Genomic DNA, 22,323 nt, shown 5'->3' with positions numbered 1-22,323 from the left:
ATGCCAGGTAACACAGAGCTAACTGGCGACAGGTGATGCGGTACATGTGAAAGTAAACCATGCCTGAGCCACCTGGGTGTTGCCCACCTATCACTGACCACACACACCTGTGTCTGGATATGGCTCGCTTGATTGACAGATAAGAACCTGCATCTTGTAACCTATATAAATGGTCCTGTCATGGCAGCCTGATGCAGCTTCCACTAGGGAACTCTGTCCCAGCTGGTAGATTCCTTATCAATCAATCAATAACTGTTCCAATAATTGAATTTCTGGGTATCCAGGCTCACTTTATGAAGTGCCCTACTTCAGTGTGTTTACACACACACACTTAATTCTTTCCTCTATTTCTCTATCACTCTCTTCCCTACCCTTCATGTTATATTTTTCACTCTCCTGCTCATTTTTCCATGAACTAAGCTGAATTAGCATGTTTTCTAATGTAATTTTTATTCCATCCATATGATTCCCTCCCTCAATTCATAGAAAAGGGTTAGGGGGCAGCTGGGTAGCTCAGGGGACGGAGAGCCAGCCCCAGAAACTGGAGGTCCTGGATTCAAATATGACCTCAGATACTTCCTAGCTGTGTGACCCTGGGCAAGTCACTTGATCCCCATTGCCTAGCCCTTATCAGTCTTCTGCCCTAGAACCAATACATACTATTGATTCTAAGGGGGAAGGTTAGGGTTTTAAAAAAAGGAAAGGGTCAAACTTGCAGCCAATCTCTGGGTAAATGTGAATGCTTTCCTTTGACAGAATTAGGGGGATCAATCAGCCTCAGCAGATAAACAAAGCTTTTACCGTATTTCAAATAGCTAAAGTGCTGGAAAGATTTCATCAGTGTCAAGCCAATAGGTGAAAGTTGAGGAAGGTCCATTGCTCATGGAAAAGAAGAAGCGGTGAACATCTCCTTTTTCCCTGGCCCATGAGCCAGGTCGCTCTGAAGTCTGACTGATAGGAGACACACAGTCCAGTCGGATACACTACAGATCGGCACTTGGAGGAAGAAGCAGCTTCGAAGAACAGGAGCCCTCCAGACGCACAAGTGCGGCCATATGAGGATTCCATTAAAACAGGAGCCCTTTGAGCCCTTTCAGTTCAGGGACTGTGAATTTCTTTTTTCCACAGGTGTCTCACTACCAGTGAACTATGCATTTGTGCCTGTTCTTTCCATAGATGCTATATGTGCGTTTGTGGGAAATGCACCTTCAGTTTATGGAGGAAATATTTGGTAGCTCCTCTGCCATCTTACTAAATACCTTTGCTAAAGACCTAATTCTGTCTATTTGCTGATTAATAATGGAAAGCATATAAGTGGGGGTTCGGGACCTTACAGGTTTTAGAAGAAGAGTCCCACCATATAGCCCTGGACTCTCAAGGCAGTGTAAAAGAAAAAAGAGTTGTGTAATCCTCATTCTTAGGTCTGTCTACTACAAATAATGCTATTCGCTCTCTCACTAATCTATATCCAAGCCACTTCTGGCTTGGAGAGTGTTGTGGGGATTTTAAGATAGTGAAAGGGTTTATAAACAAGGGAAAATCACATTTAAATGACTTGAGTTTATTAGCAGAGAAAGGGAAGATGTCGGGAAAGGAATAAGGGAAAGGATAGCCTCCGACTTTTTACCCACTGTATTTGATGATCTTATCCAAGCTTACACTGTCTAACTATTTTAACTAAAGACTAGCAAGACTAAATTCCCCAGCAAACCCAGAATCTCACACACACAGAGTCAGTGGTTGGTCAGATATCAGGCATCCAAGTTGTGGGTCCTCAGATGGTCCCAGCAAGGTCTGTCCAGCAGGAAGACTGGAGATTTTCCTCTCACCCTCAGCCAGATGATTCTCAAAGGCCAGCTGCTTGATGGGTGGTTTGTTCAGGGAGTCTCAGCTCCACACCTTCCTTCTTCACCTTCGGCATCAAACTGAGTCAGTTGGAAAACTGCCCTTTGGAACTCTGACTCAATCAGCTCCTAAAAGATTTTTAGTCTTAAGACCTGCCAATCATTCTTGCAACTTACACCTTCCTCCCTTGCTACAAGAGAGACAGCTCCAAATTGGAATAACTCCAAATGCTGTCCAACAACTCTCTGCCCAAGATGTTTCCTTTTTTAAAGCATCTTAATTTTTATTTTATTTTGTCTAATTATGTATAAATAAAAAATGTTAACATTCTTCTAAAAATGTTTTGGACTTCCATATTCCTTTCCTGTCTCCTTCCTTTCCCCCTCCCTGAAAAGGTAAGAAATTCAGAATTGTGATAACTGAAAGTAAAATTATGAAATGTAATATTAATTTTTTTAAAAGATTGTGGTCGCCATTTATAAAATTAACTCTCAAGTCAGGAGTGTGTTAGTAGCTCTTAACAATTTAGTTTTAATAAAAATGGAGATAAAGGAAAAAAAGGAAATGTAGGAAAGGGACATAAAATATTGCCTGTCTGAAATAATACCCTGAGCCGAATCAGGAAGCCCACCAAGCTGCCAAACCCTGCACAAGCCTCCAGCTCACAGCAGGCCCCAGAGCGAAAGCTCCCCTCAGGCACCAAGCAGGTAACATGGGACCCCGGGTAGGACAAATTTAGGGAGTGATTTCTCTCTACACAGAATCATTTATGTGTGTGGTCAACGTGGGCTGGCATCAATCAAAAGAACATGGAAACAATAACTAGTGGATTAGCACGAGGCTGCCCTACAGATAAGCCATAAGTGTGCCTGGATTCCAAGGATGAGGAAACTCTTCCTTCTCAGTCTTTAGTCATAACCTCGGTCCTTGGTGGTGAGGGGCAGTGACAGGAGCGGGACCCTCAGACTGAAATCTGGCATTCTCACCAGTTAGCGCTGGCTAACCATCAGTGCGAAGCTTGGACTTTCTGCATTAGTCAACCCTGAACTGGAGATTGTTCAATTCTATTGGGCCGTTCCATGTACCAGATCTAGAATGTTGCGGACTGGCCATCAGCATTCCAGAGGAAACCCCCAACCTGGCTTCCCCTCAGCACACCTCCACCTGAGCTTGGGCTTTCGGGAGAGGTGAAGATTTCTAGGGAATGGGAGACGAGGAGCCTGCAGACCCTAACAAGTGATCTCCCAGCTCGAGCTGCTCCCCATCCAAGGCTCTGAATGCCATAGAAACAATAACTAACTATCAGAGAGTGATGATAATGAAACAGTAGCCAAACCAAGGGGCGATAAGGCAAACGCAGTGATTGGAGGCGATGTGATGTCTCTGAATGCATAATATCAATAAACTAGAGAAACGATAGAGCAATGAATTGGGAGTAGAATTTGTAAAACTAGAAAAAGAACAAACTTAAAATCCTGGAATTGAAATGCCTAAAAATCAAAGGTGACACTAATAAATGTTAGTGCAAGAACACTATTTAATTAGTAAATAAAACTAGGAGTTGGTTCTGTGGGAAAATCAATGGAACAGATAAGCCATTGGTGAATATGACTTTTAAGAAGAACAAAGGAAACCAAATCACTAAAAAGGAAAAGGGTCAATATGCCATCAATGAAGATGAAATCAAAGCGATTCTGGGGAGTTATTTTGCCCAATTGTTAGCCAATAAACTTAGTAATATAAGGAAAAGGGAAGAATATCTACAAACATATAAACTGTCTAGACTATCAGAGGAGGAAATACAATATCTAAATAAACCTATTCTAGAAAATAAAATTAACGAGCTATAAGTGAACTTTCTAAGTAAAAAGCATCAGGACAAGATGGATGTACCAAATATTTAAAGATCAACTAATTACAATATTAAACAAATTATTTTAAATAACAGGTAAAGGAGTCCTACCAAATTTCTTTTGTGAAATAGATACGATGCTGAAACCTAAACAAGGAAGAGCAAAAAAAGAGAAAGAAAACGATAGTCCAATTTCAATCATGAATACGCATTTTAAAGATCCTAAATAAAATACTAGCTAGGAGACTACAATAATATCATCAAGATTATACACTGTGAGCAGACAGGGATGCAGGCATAATTTAATATAAGAAAAATTATCAACATAATTTAGCATATCAATAACAAATCATATGATTATATCAACAGATGCAGAAAAAGCCTTTGACAAAATACAACACTCATTCCTATTAAAGGCCACTGGAAAGCAGAGGCATAAATGGACTTTTTTTCCTAAAATGTTTAGAAGCATCTACATAAAACCATATTATTTGTAATAGGATAAACTAGAAGCCTTCCTGATTAGATCAGGCGTGAAACAAAGAGACCCATTATCACCAATATTATTTAATATTGTATAAGTAATGCCACCAATAACAATAAGAGAAGAAAAAGAAATTGAAGGAATCAGAATGGGCAAAGAGATAATAAAATCATCTCTTTTTATAGATGATATGATGATATATTTGGAAAATCCTAGACATTCAACTGAAAGTTGAAACTATCAATAATTTTAGAAAAATAGCAGGATATAAAATAAACCCATATAAATTATCAGCATTTCTACATATCATTAACAAAAACCTGCAAGAAGAGATAGAAATACCCCATTTAAAATAAGCATAGACAGAATAAAATACCTGGGAATATACCTACCAAAACAAACCCAACAACTATACAAAAATCATTATAAAATACTTTTTACACAAATAAAGTCAGATTTAAATAATTGGAGAAATATTGATTGTTCATGGGTAGGCAGAGTCAATATAATCAAAATGACAATTCTACCTAAAATAATCTACTTACTCACTTCCACCCCAATTAAATTACCAAAAAATTATTTTGTTTTTAAAATAATTTTCCCCAATGATATGTAAAAATAAATTTTAGCATTCATTTTCTTTAAAAGTTTGGGTTCCCAATTTTCTCCCTTTTCCCCACCATTCCTTCCTTCCTCCCTCATATCCCTCTCCCTCCCTGAGACTGTAAGCCATCCAATACAGATTTTACATGTACAATGATGTAAAATAGATTTCCCTATTAGTCATCTTGTGAAGGAGGAAGAAAGTGACATATAGTAGGTTTCAGGCTGCATTCAGGCTTCATCAGTTCTTTCTTGGAGGGCAGGTAGCATTTTTCATGGGTCTCTGGGATGTCCTGGATCACCGCATTGCTGAGAATAACTAGGTCCTTCTCAATTGTTCATCAAAAAACATTGCTGTCATTGGGTATCACGTCTTTCTGGTTCTGCTCACTTCTTTTGGCATCAGTTCATAGAAGTCTTTCAGATTTTTCTGCAGGCATCCCGATCATCCTTAGCATCATAGCACAATAGTATTCCACCACAATCCTATACTATAACTTGTTTGGCCATTGTCCAATTGAGGGACAACCTCTCAATTTCCGATGTTTTTGCCACCACAAAAAAGCTACAATAAATATTTTTCAAGCTAGAAAAAATAAGACACCTCGTCTAGAAGAACAAAAGAACAAGGATGTTGAAGGAACTAGTGACAGAATGTGGAGGAAGGAAGTCTGGCAGTCCCAAGTTTTAAAGTGCACTGTAAAGCGCTAATTGCCAGACTCTGGTGCTAGCTGAGAAACTGAAAGAGAGCCTCAGACACCTCCCAGCGGTGTGACCCTGGGCAAGTCCCTTGACCCCATTGCCTAGCCCTCACCACTCTTCTGCCTTGGAGCCAGTACACAGTATTGACTCCAAGAGGAAAGGTGAGGGGTTAGAAGAAACTGCCAGATCAGCGGAAGCGCAGAGCTCAATAAGCAATAGTAAACAAATGGCAGTAGCCTTGCCTTTGACAAAGGTATAGACCCAAGTCTAGGGATAAGAATTCACTGCTTGGTAAAAATCGCTAGGAAGACTGGAAAGGTCTGGCAGAAACAGCATCGATTACTCCCTTTCCCCATTTGTGAAGATAAAATCACAAAGGACCCGGGACCCAGAAGCAGACTGGGAAAGGAGCCATTCTGTCTGTCAGACGGACAGGCGGGGAAGGAGTCTCCTGGCTGTTTGTTATTACACTCAATGAGGTTGTTGCACAAATAGGAATGTAGCCAGGAGAGGGGACAGTTCTAGAGTCTTGGAAAGCGGCTCGCATGTCAACTGAATAGCCAGTGCTGTGGAGGGCATGAAACCTGCCGTTCCCCAATTGCTAGATGCTCCAAAGATGAGGACAGCTGGGGAGAGAGGCCAAAGTCACGTGGAAAACCCCCTCCAGACCCGTGCTGGTGCTGCGCTCTCCTCTGGTACCTCCCAGATCAGCCGAAGGACAAATGCTGGAAGGGATGTGGACCCCTCGCTCCTCCAGCGTCTAGAAGGACGTGGAGCCTGAGGCTTCGGCTTTAAAAGATTGCTCTAGAGCAAAAGTAGGTGCCAAAAGCCCAGTGCAATGGCTGCCCGGCTCCGGGAGGGGGAGAAAATGGCCCGCGGCAACCGGGAAAACCGTCGAGAAAGGAAATAAAACGTTGGCATTCTGTCCGCAGAGTCCTAAGGCTGGGCCCAGACCCCTGGACCTAGCGATGCCCCTGCCATCAGAGGGGAAGGAAGAGAAGCGAAGCTCCCCGGCGGCGGCAAGGACGGCCATCCTTTGGGGACTGGCTGAACAGGTGCGTGATCGTGTTGGAATACTACTGAGGGGGCCCGCGGAAGAGCCGGGCGCAGAACGCGAGGACTGACCTCGGGGGGATCCCCCAAGAAGAGAGCCCAGGCGAGCGTCCGGAAATCGTGGGGCCCGGCTGGGCACGCTGCCGGGTGGAGCTGTGGAACAGCGAGGGCTCACTGCGGACAGCTGGTTATGGCTGATAACTAACAAGACGTTCTAGGCTAGGGAAACGTGGGCTGGGGGAGATTCAAGGCCGGGACACAGCTGGGGGGGGTGCACATGCGCGGTGAGACAGCCAGCTCGTGTGGGCGGGGCTAAAGGTGAACTCCTTCCTGACTGGGAAGAGCGAGGAGGGGCTCGGCCACTCGGGCCCCCTGGCAGAGCAAGAGTGATGAGCAAGGGAGTGCCAACGAGCCTCGGAAAGATGGACGCCAACGTCGGAAAAGGGGAGCGAGGAACGGCAAGTCAGCTCCAGCTTCCGACTGAAGGGCTCAGGAGGAACTCGGGACTGGCCACCCCCGAGAAAGAACTGGCCAACAGACACGTGAAGGGCGCGGGTCACGGGTGCGAGCGAGCGGGGGGGGGGGGGGGGGTCTGGGGGAGCTGAACGTAGCCCACCGACAAATTGCGAAAAATGAAGCCGATTCGGGCAGGAGGCCACGCTAGCCAGGCGATAGGGGACGCAGCGGGCTCCAAGTTAAAGCCCAGCCCAGGGCCGCTAGCGGAGGGTTTCTCCCGGGTGACTGAAGGCTTCTCTTGGGACGACACCAAGGCTACAGGGTTTTCTCCGGGCCATGGATTGGACCGGTGCGAACCACGGGACGGTGGAGACGGTCTGGGGTCCAGACCCGGTTAGCCGGCTCGTTGGGGCGTTCTTGGGAGAAATGCCCCCCCTTGTGGGCAGACAGGCGAGTGTGCTGCGAGATGAGGGCCCTCCACGTCGAGGGTCCTGGATCATCCGGTAAATAGATGGCCTCGGGGCCAATTGCACAGCAAGCCCCCCCCCCCCAATGTTATTGCAGCTTGGCAGAGAGCAGTGCACTAAAGTAGTCTTTAATGCCGGCGCGTCCCCCTCCCACGAAGGCAGCGGGCTTCCCTCCAGGCCGCTGGAGATGGGTCTGGAGCTGCCTGTTGCTTGGCAACGAGGTCTCCTAGCGCGGCTAGGCCTGGCTACCACCAGTGGGCTGGCTCCCGAGGGAAGGGGGGAGGGGCTGCCCCCACTGAATCTGCGCCCCGAGCGGGAGGGAGGCTTCCGGGCAGCCTCTCGATCTCCTCTAGGGCTCCGCAGTGAGCGAGGAGTCTTTTTTCCAGGGCTGCTGGCCGGAGAGCAGACGCCAGGCCCATGCCTCTCCCGAAAGGAGCTGGAAAAGGGCAGGCAGGGGTGCTGCGGACCCCCGAAGTGTCCCTGCCGGAGCCGCTGACTCGACAGGGGCCGGATCCAGCTCCGCCGCCCCTGCCTCCAACGCCCACCCGAGCGAGCGGGGACCAGGCAGGGGTCGCAGGGCTCTCGGCTCGCGCGCGCCCATCCAAGCAAGGAAGCGAATTCAGCCCTTCGCTTCCTCGAAGCCTCTTGCGGCCGGGCAGGAAAAGGCAAAGTGACATGCAGCGAGCAAGGCTGCCCACAAGGTGGGGCCAGACCCAAAGGAGCCGGGCGGCCCGGTGGGAATGGGGTAGTCAGCCCTGGAGAAGGTGGAGACAATAGGGATGGGAGAAGGACGAGCTGGCGGCCAGAACAGAGAAAGGACAACAGGGAGGCCGTTCTGCATTCACAAAGGCTCCCGGCTCCTTCCAGACAAGAGCCGACCTCCATCCACTGGTTAAGGAAGTCAGCTGCACACCGGGTTTTCCGTGCAGAAAGGAAAAGCAGGACGGGGCTTCCTCGGGGGGAAAGTCAGTGCCCGGAGCCCAGAGGATGGCCCCTTACCCACAGGAAGAGCCACCTGCGTGCCCGCTAAGGGCCCATCTGCGGCATCTTGCCTCGGCTTCTCGTTAAAGCAGGGTGGCCTTGCCCACTGTAGAAGCTTAACCTAGAGAAACTGTCCGGACTTTGGGGGGGGCCTTTCCCTAGGAAGGTCCGCCCTGGCCAGTGAATGCATCTATTAATCAACAGATGAACCAGGAAACACGGCTCCAGTCACTGACCCGCTTCCCACTCGGGCCGGACCGTTCGAAAGAGCAAAGCGTGCCAAAAGATGACAGCGAAGGAGGAGGGAGAGCGCAGAGCCCAGCACGAACGTTTCTACGGGTAGAGAACTCCGAGGGATGGGGAGAACCTCAGAGCACCTCATTAACTGGAGAACACACTCCTAGGGGGAAGAGGCAGGATCAGCGGACGTGCCCAAAGCCTGAATGATTTGCAAAGGCCCGTGTACCCACGAATACGGGCCCACTTCCAAATTCACAAGGGGGCCTCCCTCTGGGAGGGTTTGCCAAGGCTCTCCGGGACCCCAGACCATAAAGAAATGCCAGTGTGCTCCTTTTCCTTCCTCCCTCCGCCCTTCTTTCCCCTACGCTGCCCTCCACTCCCACCACTGGCAAACCAAGGTCTGGTTTTTAATTACGTTTAAAAGAGCCGGAAAATGTCCCTCTTCTCTGGCATCTTCAGCCCCGGCTCTTTGTACCAGGCTTAGGGAGAGGTTGCTCCTAGTTCCAGCCCCTTGGATTGCTTTGGGACTCCCACCTTGCAGCCCCCTGGCTAGCTGGCTCTGGTCTCTGTAATGGCAAAGGCACAGCCAGCATTTGTATGAGGGCCAGTGTGGGCGTGGGCCACCCCATTGTCTTAGGGTTGGCTCTTTTCTCCTGTCCTGGATTGCCGATAGGAGGCTAATTAGCTATCCGGAATCCCCCATCCTGGAAGCCTCACTGAAATCCAGTCAAAAGGCTCTACCACCATCAGAGCAAGAACCCCTTTAAAGCCTCCACCCCACACTGTCTCAGTCCCCAGCTTCCCTTTCAGGCGGTCAGCCCAGGCAGGAATAGCTCCCGGCACGTGCCTGGGTCTTCTCTCTCCTAAAGGAAATGGACAGTCTGGCTAAGCATTCGGGGCTCTCTGGTTTAGGGTGTCAACATGGAAATCTGGAGATCCCCGGTTTTAGTTTGAGTGCAGAAACCCCCAGTTTTGACCTTGTCACAGGAGGTTTCCCCCTGAGGGAAGGTCCCTCTTCACCAGACAGTGGACTTCCTGGTCCTTTGGGTGGGGGCAGCTAATCCCATCCAATATTAAGCATCCCTTTTGTCCCAGTGGTTTCTCCCCCTGGGCTAAGGTCCATGACCAAGGTGACCCAGCCCTGGGCTGAGTCTTTCCCTTTTGTGTCCATGGTAGGGCTCCAGCCCCTCCCTGTCATTCCTGTCTGGAGCTCCTTTTCCTTTCTTACCATTGTAAAGTCAATCAACTGTCCCTCTAATCCTAAAGCCCCCCGGCCATCTAGAGTGGTCTAGAGGTTCCCCAAGTTCTTTTGTTCCCAGAGTCCCTCCTGAGTGGGTGGCACCCCCAGGGGCTGGGGACCAGGGCAGTCTCCGTTGTCCCACAACCCCTTTTCCCTTGATTAAAGAGTGATTTTGACTATGTAATAGTTCTGCGTTTTGTCTAGTTCACAGGGGAAGACAGATGTAACCCCGCTGCTGTGAGGGTTCCAAGAGAGCCTCAGAGACTCAAGATGCCAAATGCCCTCCATAGCCAAGGAAGGGTTGCAGACAAACCCCCCTCTGTCTGTTTCCTTCACGAGCTTATTGGGTGCGATGCGTCTTCTGTCAAGGCACGAGACATCTAGAAATGGCGATTCCAGGAAAGCAAGCGAGGCAAGGCGGGAGAGAAGATGAAGTGCAGAACATGAGAAACAATGATGAAAATGGTCTCGACGAGTCCTGGGAAAAGTTGAAGTTAAAGAAAGAAAAGGAGGGGGGCAGCGGATTGGCGAGAGAAGCACCAGGAGGCTGCCTTACTAGCGAGGTCCCCGCTGGGCTACGTAACATAAATGGGAACTGGACCCAGTCGGTACGGTGGAGCCAACATCACAGCAGCACCGGGCTGGGGCTTGGCAAAGCATGATTGGTGATGAAGAAGAAAGGGGTGTGAACGGAGTAGATGGTGTCAAATGCTTCACCAAGGAGTTAACACAGGGGAGGAAGCAGTCATTTGTTGCCTGGGAAACAAGGGAGGCCACAGAAGGCCACAGAAGAGTCACAAAACGAGTCTTTGTGTTCCTGGAAGCACAACTTTTATAATCTCTTTATCAATTCTAGAATCCCAGTTTGTGCCTACTAAGATGTTCTAGTTGGTCCAAAACATGGAGTTCTCGGTGCTTTTTGCTAAGAGAAAAACACGGATTTAAAATAGAAGTAAAACTTATTTTCAGGCCAATAGCTTTCATTCAGCTGAATGTATCTCCCGATCATCTACATGAAAAGTCCATTCCACGCGTCTACACATTTTGGCGCGCGTCTCCGGTCCTGACCGTCAGCTTTGGATAAGCAGATAAAGCAGACTGCAAACAATAATTCTTTCAAATTAATTTATCAAACCAATTGGAATTTAACCCAGATCTACACGCACTCTTCTTAGATCTCGCAGAGACCTAAAACCTTCTTTCTGCAATATGGGGGCTTTCTCTTTCTATCTCCCCTCCCTCGAGACCCCCCAAACGGCCCATGCTGGACATGCTGACAGCTGGCAAAACTGAGGATCTTATATGGTCTGGGTCTGAATGGAAAAGTCGCTGCGTTGTATTTTCCAGCTTTTAGTGCACTAGGAATGGAAGCCATTCCTCGGGCTCCAAATAAATCCATGCTTCTGTATGTAGATTTTTAAGAGCATTTTTGACTGTTTCTTTTCGTTTGGCGTGGCCTTGCTGTTCCACAGAAGCCCACCGCCCCAGTCTTGACCATTGGGATGAACAACATTTGAAACAGCCAGAGTTCTCCAAGTTGAGGTACAAGTTAGAATTCATTGGAAGAGAGCCAAGGCCCCCAACACAAGCGTTCTCGTGCCTGTGTTACAGCCGGACCCCAGCAAGAGAGCCAAATGATGACAAATGACTATTTTCCTGCATTGTTATGACGGATCACCAGATGTAGACCTTATTTAGTAACAGTTGCCCAAAGCTGATTGGTTAGTTAGTTTAGCAATGCCCAGGAGTCTACAGGTCAAGTCACAAGACGATAACCTCATTCGGGCAGATAATGGCGACCATTACCTCAAGCTCATCCATCTGTCTGAGGAAAGAGGGCTCTTCCCAAGCAGGGCGAGGTGCAGCATGTTTTCCACCATTTTTGGTCAGGAAACCTAGATGGGCGGCATCTTCTGACCAAGCTTAGGGAGGGTAGAAGCCGTTTTTAGGCTTGAGTTAGAAATCCATAAATTCTATTCTTACAAAATCTGTTCCTATAAAACGATGGACCCGACTGATTGTATTAATACGAATCCCTCTCGATTCACAGTGTTGATTATCTCAAACCTAACCCCATCAAGTGGAAAGGGGCCGGCTCAATCTTCCCGACACACTTCAGTTTCAACTGTATGAACGTAAATCACCTCTCGTTTTCCATTTACTTATTAGCTCCTTGTATAGCACAGAATTGAATTTCCCTTTAGAGCCAGTATTTCACTTTCTAACACTGTGCTATTATTTTCTTAACCGCATTACTTCTCTGCTACTAAATCAGGTTGCAAATGCTCGTCAGCGCCGGGAGGGGGGAGGGAAGGGATGGGAAAAATCATGAATCATGTAACCGTGGAAAAATACTCTCAATAAAGAAAGAAAAGAAAAAAGAAATGTAGAATTTCTAAGCTCAGAGCTAAATTCCCAGGCTTACTAGTAGTTTGCAGATTTTTTTTGTGGAAAACATTTCCAATTTGGTTCCTTACTTATTCTATTCCAGTTTTCTTTTCTGTGACTAGGGAATAAAATTCTGCCAACCAAATTATTCAGAAGCGCCTAATGGTTAAAGAAACTGGTCTTTAAATGAAAATTTGCCCATTTGCTCCAAAAAAGTCTATTACTTGCTCTTTTCTGATGCAATTACTTTGGGCTCAAGGAGATTTAAACTCTTCCAAAATGGAGAGAAAATGAAGGAAATACGTGCAGAGCAAGATTCTCAAGAACCAGAGAGCTGCTTAAGAGATGGCGGCCCAAACCCCGAACTTTTCCATCTCTGGGAAATGCATTCACAACCAAGAATCCATTGAGCACCAGTCCCTCCTACACCATGGATCTAAAAACTCTATCAGAGAAACGTGCCACAAAAACATTTTCCTCTTCTCTATTTCCCATCGAACTTTGATGAGACTTTTCGTACAAAACCTTAAAAAATCTTTATACGATTTAATTGTCTACTTGATTGTAGTTATTATCGGTTGCTTCTCCTGGTCCTATTAAAAGGCAGCTTCTTCCTTGTTTTACTCATTTGTTTAGGATTCGGCTTTTTATATCTAGCTCGAGTCTCCATTTGGAACTTCTCTTGGTATATGCTATGAGATGTTCCTTTAGGTCTAACTTTGGCCCAATTGCTGCCCCATTTTCCCAGCAGTTTTTGTCATAAAGGGAGCACGTCCTTCTCTCAGAACTAGGGCCTTTGGGTTTCTGAAAGTCTACGTTACTTGGGTGTTTATTTGCTTTTGTATGCTGTTATGGAATCTGCTCCATTGATCGAGCTCTTTCTCACCTGGACTGGTAGCCATTTTTCTTTGATGAGAGCATTCAATATTTAGCCTAAAGGAGCTTTTAAGAAATCCATTTATTTTGTCCAGAAATTCACATAGTTCTCTAGTGGGCCCCTTTTCCCGTGAGGCAGGATTCCCCAAAGGGAAGCAACCATGCCAGAGATAATGTGCCAAGCACGGACCTCTACAGGACACACAGCAAGGACTCCAGGATCTACTTTTCAGACAGAGAGAGGTGGGTGATGGGCGGGCCATGGGCCGATCCTGGGACAGATGGGGCGAGGATACCAGGAATCCAGGCTGGAAAGCTCCAGGAGTTCTTGGTACATTCTGGTAGCCAACGAGATAACCAAGGAATGCGCTCAGCCAGGCCCAGGCTGGAGGACAGACAACAAGGAACAGTGGATAAGGGTGGAACAAAATGTCTCAGGACCCTTTTGCCTCTAGGAGCCTGAAGGTGAGGCAGAAACAGGAGAAAGCCTGCTGTTCACCGGACACTTGGAGCCTGTCCACAGGAGACCGTCTGGAGTACCTGAAACCTGGGCAGTTGGAAAAATAAGGCCTGAAGACTACAACGCTGAAGGCTGAAGACTCTCCAAGAGACAGCTACTGGCCAGAAAGCGCCTGGTCTGGGGGCTGAAGAGGACAATTCCGTCCTAACTCTGGGGAGCGGACGGCTCTGGATCCCAGAAGGGGGCTGTGGAGTGAACCCAGGACCAGTTCTAGACAGTTTTCCAGAGATGGGGCCAGGAGCCATGACACTCAGATTTCAGCCACCCCACTGGCTACTGCCTAAAATGGTAACGCAGACAGTGAGGCTGCAGACGTGAATCAACTGGAGCAAATGCCTACTACAGTGAAGAAATGTTGTAAGTTAAGAGAATTCAAAGAAAACTCAAGAAAATACAACCACAGAAGAAAACTTCACAATTCCTGCAAGTGGAACCCTGGAAGAGAGACTCAGAAGAGGGAGAAGAAATGGAACCACAGGAAAAAGGATGAAAGCCAAATGAACAACTTTGGGCAGAAGTTAAAAAACCCAAAGAAAATCCAGTGGGAACATGAGAAATATTAGAACAAAATTAAGACTGAAAAGTCAGGACACGGGAGGTGTCTGCTAACAAAAACAACGCAATGGAGAAAACAGTACAGGAGGGACGATTTGTCTTGTCCTCCTTGTTGCCAGAGGACCAATGATGACATGAAGAGGACGTCTCCACCGATTTAGGTGAGGCAGGGCTGCAAAAGCCATCAGCCTCGTTACACCCCTTCAATGTCAAAGCAACAGGACAAGAGTCAAGACAACTGGTGATGGCCCGGGTGCAGTGGACAAACCTTAGCATCTTCTATGGCCGACCAATCCTGCTTCTATCACTTTCATGGCCGTTGGAGCAAATTCTTCTCCTCCATCCATTCCTCTGGGGCAAGTCTTCCTGTGCTTGGTAGACGTCCCCCTAACTTTAAGGTGCACCAGCAGCCCTCGTGTTAGCCTGTCTGCCAGGGTGATTCTTCAGGGTATGGTCACTGCTCATGGCACAGCTTCTTAGACCCCAGGGGAGAGATACAATTCCAGAATCACTGAATATTCTGGAGGCCACCATTCAATAAAAATTCAGCATATTAATGCCAAGAAATTGCAAAAGTGAAACTGGCCAGAACTATTGGATCCAGAACAAAATAAAAAGAGAATCCAACCAATCAATGAAAAAGTATTTATTAAGACCTACTAAGTGCTAAGCAACTATTATGCTGGAGATACGGATTTAAACAAAGGAAAATCTGAATGAATAGTTTTACATTCCTTCAAGTAAACTCCCAAGTAGATTGTTTTCATTTGTTGTTGTTGTATCCCTAGGGCCTAGGATAGTACCTGGCAGAGTAGGTACTGAATGAATTCTTGTTCATTAAAGATGAAGTTCAAGTACTACCTTTTACATAATTTCCCTCTCCCCAAACTATCATATTTAAGCTTAGTATTTGTTTTCATTCTGACTTTATAATTATGTGACTTATTGCTTCCTCTACCTAGATACTATATAGTACAAACTAGAAGTCGGACAGAAATAGCCATCGACAACAGATCTGAGAATTCTGCTAGCCTCTTTTTTGGATATCATCTCGTCTTATTCAATTTATTCCCTGTTCTCTTTCTTTATATGCCCATATTCACTTTGATAATACTGCTAAAGTCTTCAGTACTTTAAGTATTCCAAGTACTCTAAGTACTTTAGGTGCTTGACGGATCAAAAATATCAGTCAACTATCTTAGCTATCACCTTCTTATGTAGTAATGTCATGTTTAGCCAATTCCCCTTGATTATCTTAAACATCTTAGATACCTTAAGTATCTCTTGTAGTAGATATCTTAAGTGCCCTAGTTAAAACTTTTCATTGTTGGAATGTAGTTAAACTCCACCGAGTTGCTTGAGTTTTGTTGCTGTTGACTTTTTATGCTTCTCAGGTGAGTTTGTTTGAATTTTCTTTTCTGATTAGGTCATTTCATCAGGAATGCATGATAGTCCTCTGTTTCATTAAATATGTATTTCTTCCCCTGGAATATTATGCTCAGTTTTGCCTGGGTAAGTGATTGTTGGTTGTAGTCCTAAATTCTTTGCCTCGTGGAATATCATATTTCACACCTTCTAGTCTTTTAATTTAGAAGCTGCTAGGCTCTTGTGTGTAGGTTGACTGTGGCTCCATGATATCTGTACTACTTTTTTTTTTCTGGCTGCTTGCAATATTTTGGTAGTTTTGGAATTTGGACTATAATAATCCTGGGATTTTTAATTCTTTCAATTTCTATTTTTTCCTCTTGTTCAAGAACATCAGAGTAGTTCTTTCTCCCTGATAAACTCTAGCAATATTGTATCCAGGCTCTTTTTTTGATCCTAGCTTTCAGGCAATTCGGTGATTCTTGTGCTATCTTTCCTGAATCTATCTGGAATTCCAGGTCAGTTGTTTTTCCAATGAGCTATTTCAGATTTTCTCCTATTTCTTCATTGTTTTATATTTTCCAGGTGTTATGGAATTATTAGTTTCCATTTGTCAATTCTCATTTTTAGGGAGTCATTTTCTTGCTTGAGGTTTCGTACTTCCTTTTTTAGGGAATTATTTTCCTTGCTTGAGATTTTTAACTTTCTTTTTTTAGATTTCTCATTTCCTCTCACAATTTTTCTTTTATTTTTCTTGTTTCCTGGTTCTCTTTTGCAGCTCATCCAGCTCGTTTTGGTCCTGACATCCTTTCACATTTGTCTTTCAGATTGTACACATTTCCATTTTGGCATTGCTGTCTTCTTCTGAGCTTGCATTTTGGTCTTCCTTGTTGCTGAAATAATCTTCCAGGCGTAAGCTTTTTCTTTTACTTTTGCTCACTTGCTTTTTTCATGAGCCTGACTATACATTTAAGCTCAGCTCCCTCCAGTCCCAGAGAGGAGGGTGGACTATTGCTGGGCTCCCCTGGGTGCCACGTGCATTGGATTTAGCTAGATTCCATATCTCAACTACTAGCTCCCTTACGTTTCAGGATTGCTGGGTTGTTCCTCGAGCTCCTCAGCTTGTGTTTGGTTGCTCCTCACACGGCTGGTTCCACTGATCTCCCCGCTCCTGTTATGTTTACAATTTATAGATTTGGTTTTGGGGATTTGGGGGACTTAAAGATTTGAGATTTGGGAAGCCACGGGCTTTGCTCAGTAGCTCAGCATGTATCCGGGGCAGAATCTGAATTCAAATATTGTTCCTTCCTAGTAGTATCAGTAGACAGAATGCCAGGACTAGAGTCAAGAAAATTCCTTTTCCTGAGTTTGAATGTGATCTGACACTTATTAGATGTAAAACTCTCCAAATGACAAATAAAACAACTGAGCCAAAAACTATTAGAGGAACCCGGCCCCCTCCGAGAAACAGCATCGCACACTAATACACTGCTGGTGGAGTTGTGAATGAGCCCAACCATTCTGGAGGCCAATTTGGAACTCTGTGCATTGATGTTTTGGTTGTCAGCTCTGGGAAGGGGAAGGGAAGAGGGGGGAGGATGATGAATGATGTGACCATGGGAAAATATTCTAAAGAAAATAAAAAAGAAATAGGATCCCAGTCCTTTCTCACAGCATGAGACCCCCGCTTTCTCCAGAATACAGCTCTTGTGCTCTTCAGTGCCCAGACCCATCCTTATGTGCCTGGTTGGTCTAGGCACCAGCACATTCTCTCATTGGTGGACTCTGAACTCTTGGTACACCCCCTGCTCATGTGGTTACCAACCATGTATGGGAACACAGAAGAATCGGTCCATAGCAGCTGGGTGGCTCAGTGGATAGAGCCAGACCTGGAGATCAGAGGTCCTGGGTTCAAATCTGGCCTCAGACACTTAACCCTTCATTACCTAGCACTTCTCACTTTTCTGTCTATCAATTCTGAGATGGACGATAAAGGTGTCAAAAGAAGCCGGAGCAGCAATTATGAACCTGGACAAAGCAAAAGTGAAAATTGTTCTAATTAAGAGACAGGAAAGGAAATCACACGTTGCTAAAAGGCGCCATAGAAAAGGAAGTCACGGCAATATGAAACCTAACGCACCAAATGGTATCGCACCCAAATTCCTAAAGGAGAAGTTACACCAGTTACAGGAGGAAATAAACCATAAAGCTCTGTTCTCAGGGGACATTAACCTTCCCATCTCAGTATTCGGTAAATGAAATCAGAAAATAAACAAGAAAAGAAGTGAATGCAATTTTAGAAATTTAGATTGGATAGACCTCTGGATAAAACTCAATGGGAATAGAAAATAATATCCTTTTTTCTCTTTTTTAAATCCTTATCTTCAATCTTAGGATCAATACAGTGACTTATTCCAAAGCAGAAGAGCTTTAAGGGCTAGGCAATGGAGATTAAGTGACTTGCTCAGGGTCACACAGCTAGAAAGCATTTGAACCCAGGACCTCTCATTTCCAGGCCTCGCTGTCAATCCACTGAGCTACCTAGCTGCCTCTACATCTATTTTTTTCTCAGCAATACACAGTACCATCAATAAAAATGAACATAACAGGACAGCAAAGCTTCACAATTGAATGTAGAAAAGCAAAAGTATTAAGTGAATCCTTTTCAGATCATAATGCTATAAAAACTATCCTAAATCAACAAAAGCAGGAAAAAAACAATCACCAATTTTATTAAAGAAAATGACAATAAGGATAGCATTTCCAAATTTGGGGGATATAGCTAAAGCAAGAGGAAATTTATATATCTAAATGCTTACATCAATTAAATTGTGAAAGAATAGATCAATTAATTGGGCATATACATTTTAAAAGCCTGAAAGAAAACAAATTTAAAATCCCTAATTAAGCACCCAATTGGAAATTCTGAAAATCAAAAGAGAATTTAATATAATTGAAAGTAAGAAAAACTTTGAACTAATAATAAGACAAGCAGCTGGTTTTTTTTGGGGGGGGGACAAAAAAAATACATAAACCATTGGGGAATTTGGCTTTGTAAAAAATTCCCAGTATCAAAAATGAAAAGAGGGAATTCACAAGCAGTGAAGAGGAAATCAATACAATCATTAGAAGTGATTTCCCCCAATTACATGCAAAGAAAATCTGACAATCTAAGCAAGATAAATGAATTGCTAAAATGTGTAAGTTGCCAATTAACAGAAGAGGAGATATAATACATAAATAAACCCACCTCAGAAAAAGAAATCTGGAAAAATAGTTGAAGAAGGAATTCTTCCAGATTCCTTTCATGACACAAATAGGTGGTTGATACCTAAACCAGGAAGAGAAACAAAATCAGAAACCCCCTCAATAGCTGAAACCTTTGACAAACTACGTCGATGCCTATTAAAAATGCTCGAGAACGTTGAAATAAACAGAACATGCCATCAAAACGATAAACAAAGTCTATCTAAAAGCGTCGGTGAGCATTATCTGCAATAGGGATAAGATCGAACCCTTCCCAAGGGAGGGAGCAGGGATGCCCATCGTCACCACCACTAGAAATGCAAGCTCCAGCAATGAGACAAAAGGAAATTGAATGCACTCCACTAGGCAATGAGGAAATAAAGCCGACTCTGCAGACGCTATGATGGCCTATTTAGAGACTCGACGAGGCCCGCTAATTCGAACCACTTTTGCAGAGCTGTCGGATAGAAAACGAGCCCACACAAACCATCAGTGTTGCTTCATGCGGCAAATAAATCCAACAGCAAGAGACAGAAAGAGCAACTCCATTCAAAATGACTGCGGAGTCCAGCTGACCAGACCCAGCTACAAAACACTTTTCTCAAAAATAGGGTCACATGCCAACATTTGGGAAAACATTACATGCCAGTGGGTAGACCAAGGCATATAATAAACACGCCCATTCTACCTAAATCAGTTTACCCGGTCAGTGCCTGGTAAATCAAATGGCCCATCAAAGAGCTCAAAGTCACCTGGAAGAACCAAAGGCCAAGAATGTCCTGTGAATTAATGAAAAGGCATGAAAGAAGGTGGTGTCACTGTCCAGGCTGTGTTATCAAATGGCAATTATCAAAACAATCTGGAACTAGCTAAGAAACAAGAGCAATGGATCAGAGGACTAGATTAGATACTCAACATGTGGTAGTAAATGACCACAGTAAGCTAGTGTTTGGCAAGCCCAAAGAGCCAAACTTTGTGGAAGCTAATCGACTCCTTACTCAGCAAAAACTGGGGGGAAACTGGAAAACGGTGTGCCCGAGCCTAGGCACAGATCAAAACCTCATGCCGTGTCACAAGACAAAATCAAAATGAATACATGCTTTTAGACATAAAGGATTAACAAATTTGGGGAACACAAAATAGTTTACACATCAGACCTGTGGATAAGGGAAGAATTTCTGAATAAACAAGACGGAGAACATTATGAGATGTAAAATAGATTAACTGAGTTTATCTAAAAGGTCTTGCATAAATAAAACCAATGCAAAAAAATTAGAAAGAAAGCAACAAACTAGGAAGAACAAGACATTACTCATTGGTAAATGGTCAAAGGCTATGAATAGGTAGTTCTCAGATGAAGAAATTAAAACTATCTTTTGTCATGAAAAAACCAACACTCTAAATCACTATGAGAAATGCAAATGACAACTCTGAGGTGCCGCCTATCAGACCGGCTAATATAGCAAAACAAGGAAAATGATAAGTGGTGGAGGAATGGGAACGCTGGGACACACCCACTGTATTGGGAGCTGTGAACTGTTACAATCTTCTGGAGAGCGTTGGGAATACTACTGTGCCATGAGAAATAACACACGGAACGATCACACGCACACAGACCTGGAAAGATTGACACGACATGACGTAAAGTGAAGTGAGCAGAACGAGAACACTACACGGCGACAGCCATCAGGAATGACGATCAACTGGGGATGCCATGCAAGGATCCAAGCTAACTCCGAATCTGGGGATAAAAAGGAACTGACGGGAGTCTGAAGGCAGATGGAAGAACGCCGCTCTCCACTTTATTTCCTTTGAGTTTTTCTCTAGTGTAAACATCGTCTTCTTTCACATGACAAACGTGGAAATAGACGCTGCATGATGTCACCATGTAACTTACATCATCTGCTCTCTTGGGGAGAGAGGAAGAGAACATGGATCAGGAAATGTCAGAAAACCATGAGTAGCACCGCCTCCTTTTGTCCTCCTGTAGGATCATGGCTGAGTAGGTGATTCTTGGTTGTAAGCCTTCTGCCATCTCACAGATCAAAGTCTCTTCACAGTGGTGACTTTGAAATAGTGCCCAATACAGATTCTGGGAGCAGAAGCCAAGATCTGAACCCAAATGCAGTCTTTCACTTCCTAGCTGTCACCGGGGCAAGATTCTCACCCTCCATCTGTTTCCTCATCTCCCAGGGCGGTGGAGGATCAAAGGAGGCAATATTTGTAAGACACTCTGCAGACCTTGAATATATATATATATACATACATATATTCACATCATATATATATATTCACATCATATGTATATATTCACATCATATATATATATTCACATCATATATATATATTCACATCATATATATATATTCACATCATATATATATTCACATCATATATATATTCACATCATATATATATATTCACATCATATATATATATTCACATCATATATATATATATTCACATCATATATATATATTCACATATATATATTCACATATATATATTCACATCATATATATATTCACATCATATATATATATTCACATATATATATTCACATATATATATTCACATCATATATATATTCACATCATATATATATATATATATTCACATCATATATATATATTCACATCATATATCATATATATATGTTAGCTACTCTTGTTTCTGGCTTCCCGTAGTATTTGTTCTTTCCATGAATCGAGTGCTTACTACGTGTGAAGTGCTAGAATTAAAACTCCCATTCTCAAGGAGCAGAGAACACGCAGAAGCTTCCAGCTGCAAGGGAGAAGGAAAGGTCCTTTGGGTGCAGCAGAAAAGCCAATGATAACGCCTCTTCTCTCGGGTCATTCCCATCCACAGGAAGGAGTCATTCGACATTCACAGTGCCAAGAACTTTAGCCCTGACAACCTTTTTGCTTCCTAGGACGACGGCTGTGGACACTGCTGGGACTATGGGTGGACCAAAGGGTAAGCTTGGGTCCAGGGACGTGGCTACACCCACCATGGCCAGAGGAGACTGTGGTCCTGGCAGTGGTGGCAGTTTGACGGGTCTGGCATAGACTGCCTCGTGTCTTGCCTGCAGGATGCCCTGCTACTGCAGCCGGGCTGTTCTGCCTGTCCATAATGTCGCAGCTGGTAGGGATGTCGCCCCTTCTCCAAAGTATGGCCGAAGGCTGGAAGGAAACTAAACAGGTGCTCAGGGAGGTGCTTCCACTGCCCGGTCATGGCAGCTGCTTAGCAGCATCTTCTCTGCAATTGCTTCACACAATAGCGGTTGTAGCATTCTCCAACTTCCAGTGGCCTCGGAGCATTACTGGAGGGATTCCTGAGGCTCTTGGGACCATGGCCCTAGGCTGTCTCTGTCAGCATCCAAGTGGGGAGAGATGGTGGTCTAGGGGCCACAGTGGTGATTTGGCTTCTCCGGCACCTGTTACCAGTTCT

The sequence above is a fragment of the Monodelphis domestica genome, chromosome 5 (assembly GCF_027887165.1).
Source record: "Monodelphis domestica isolate mMonDom1 chromosome 5, mMonDom1.pri, whole genome shotgun sequence".
In the NCBI taxonomy this organism is placed as follows: Eukaryota; Metazoa; Chordata; class Mammalia; order Didelphimorphia; family Didelphidae; genus Monodelphis; species Monodelphis domestica.
Note: the sequence above shows the minus strand (reverse complement) of the source record.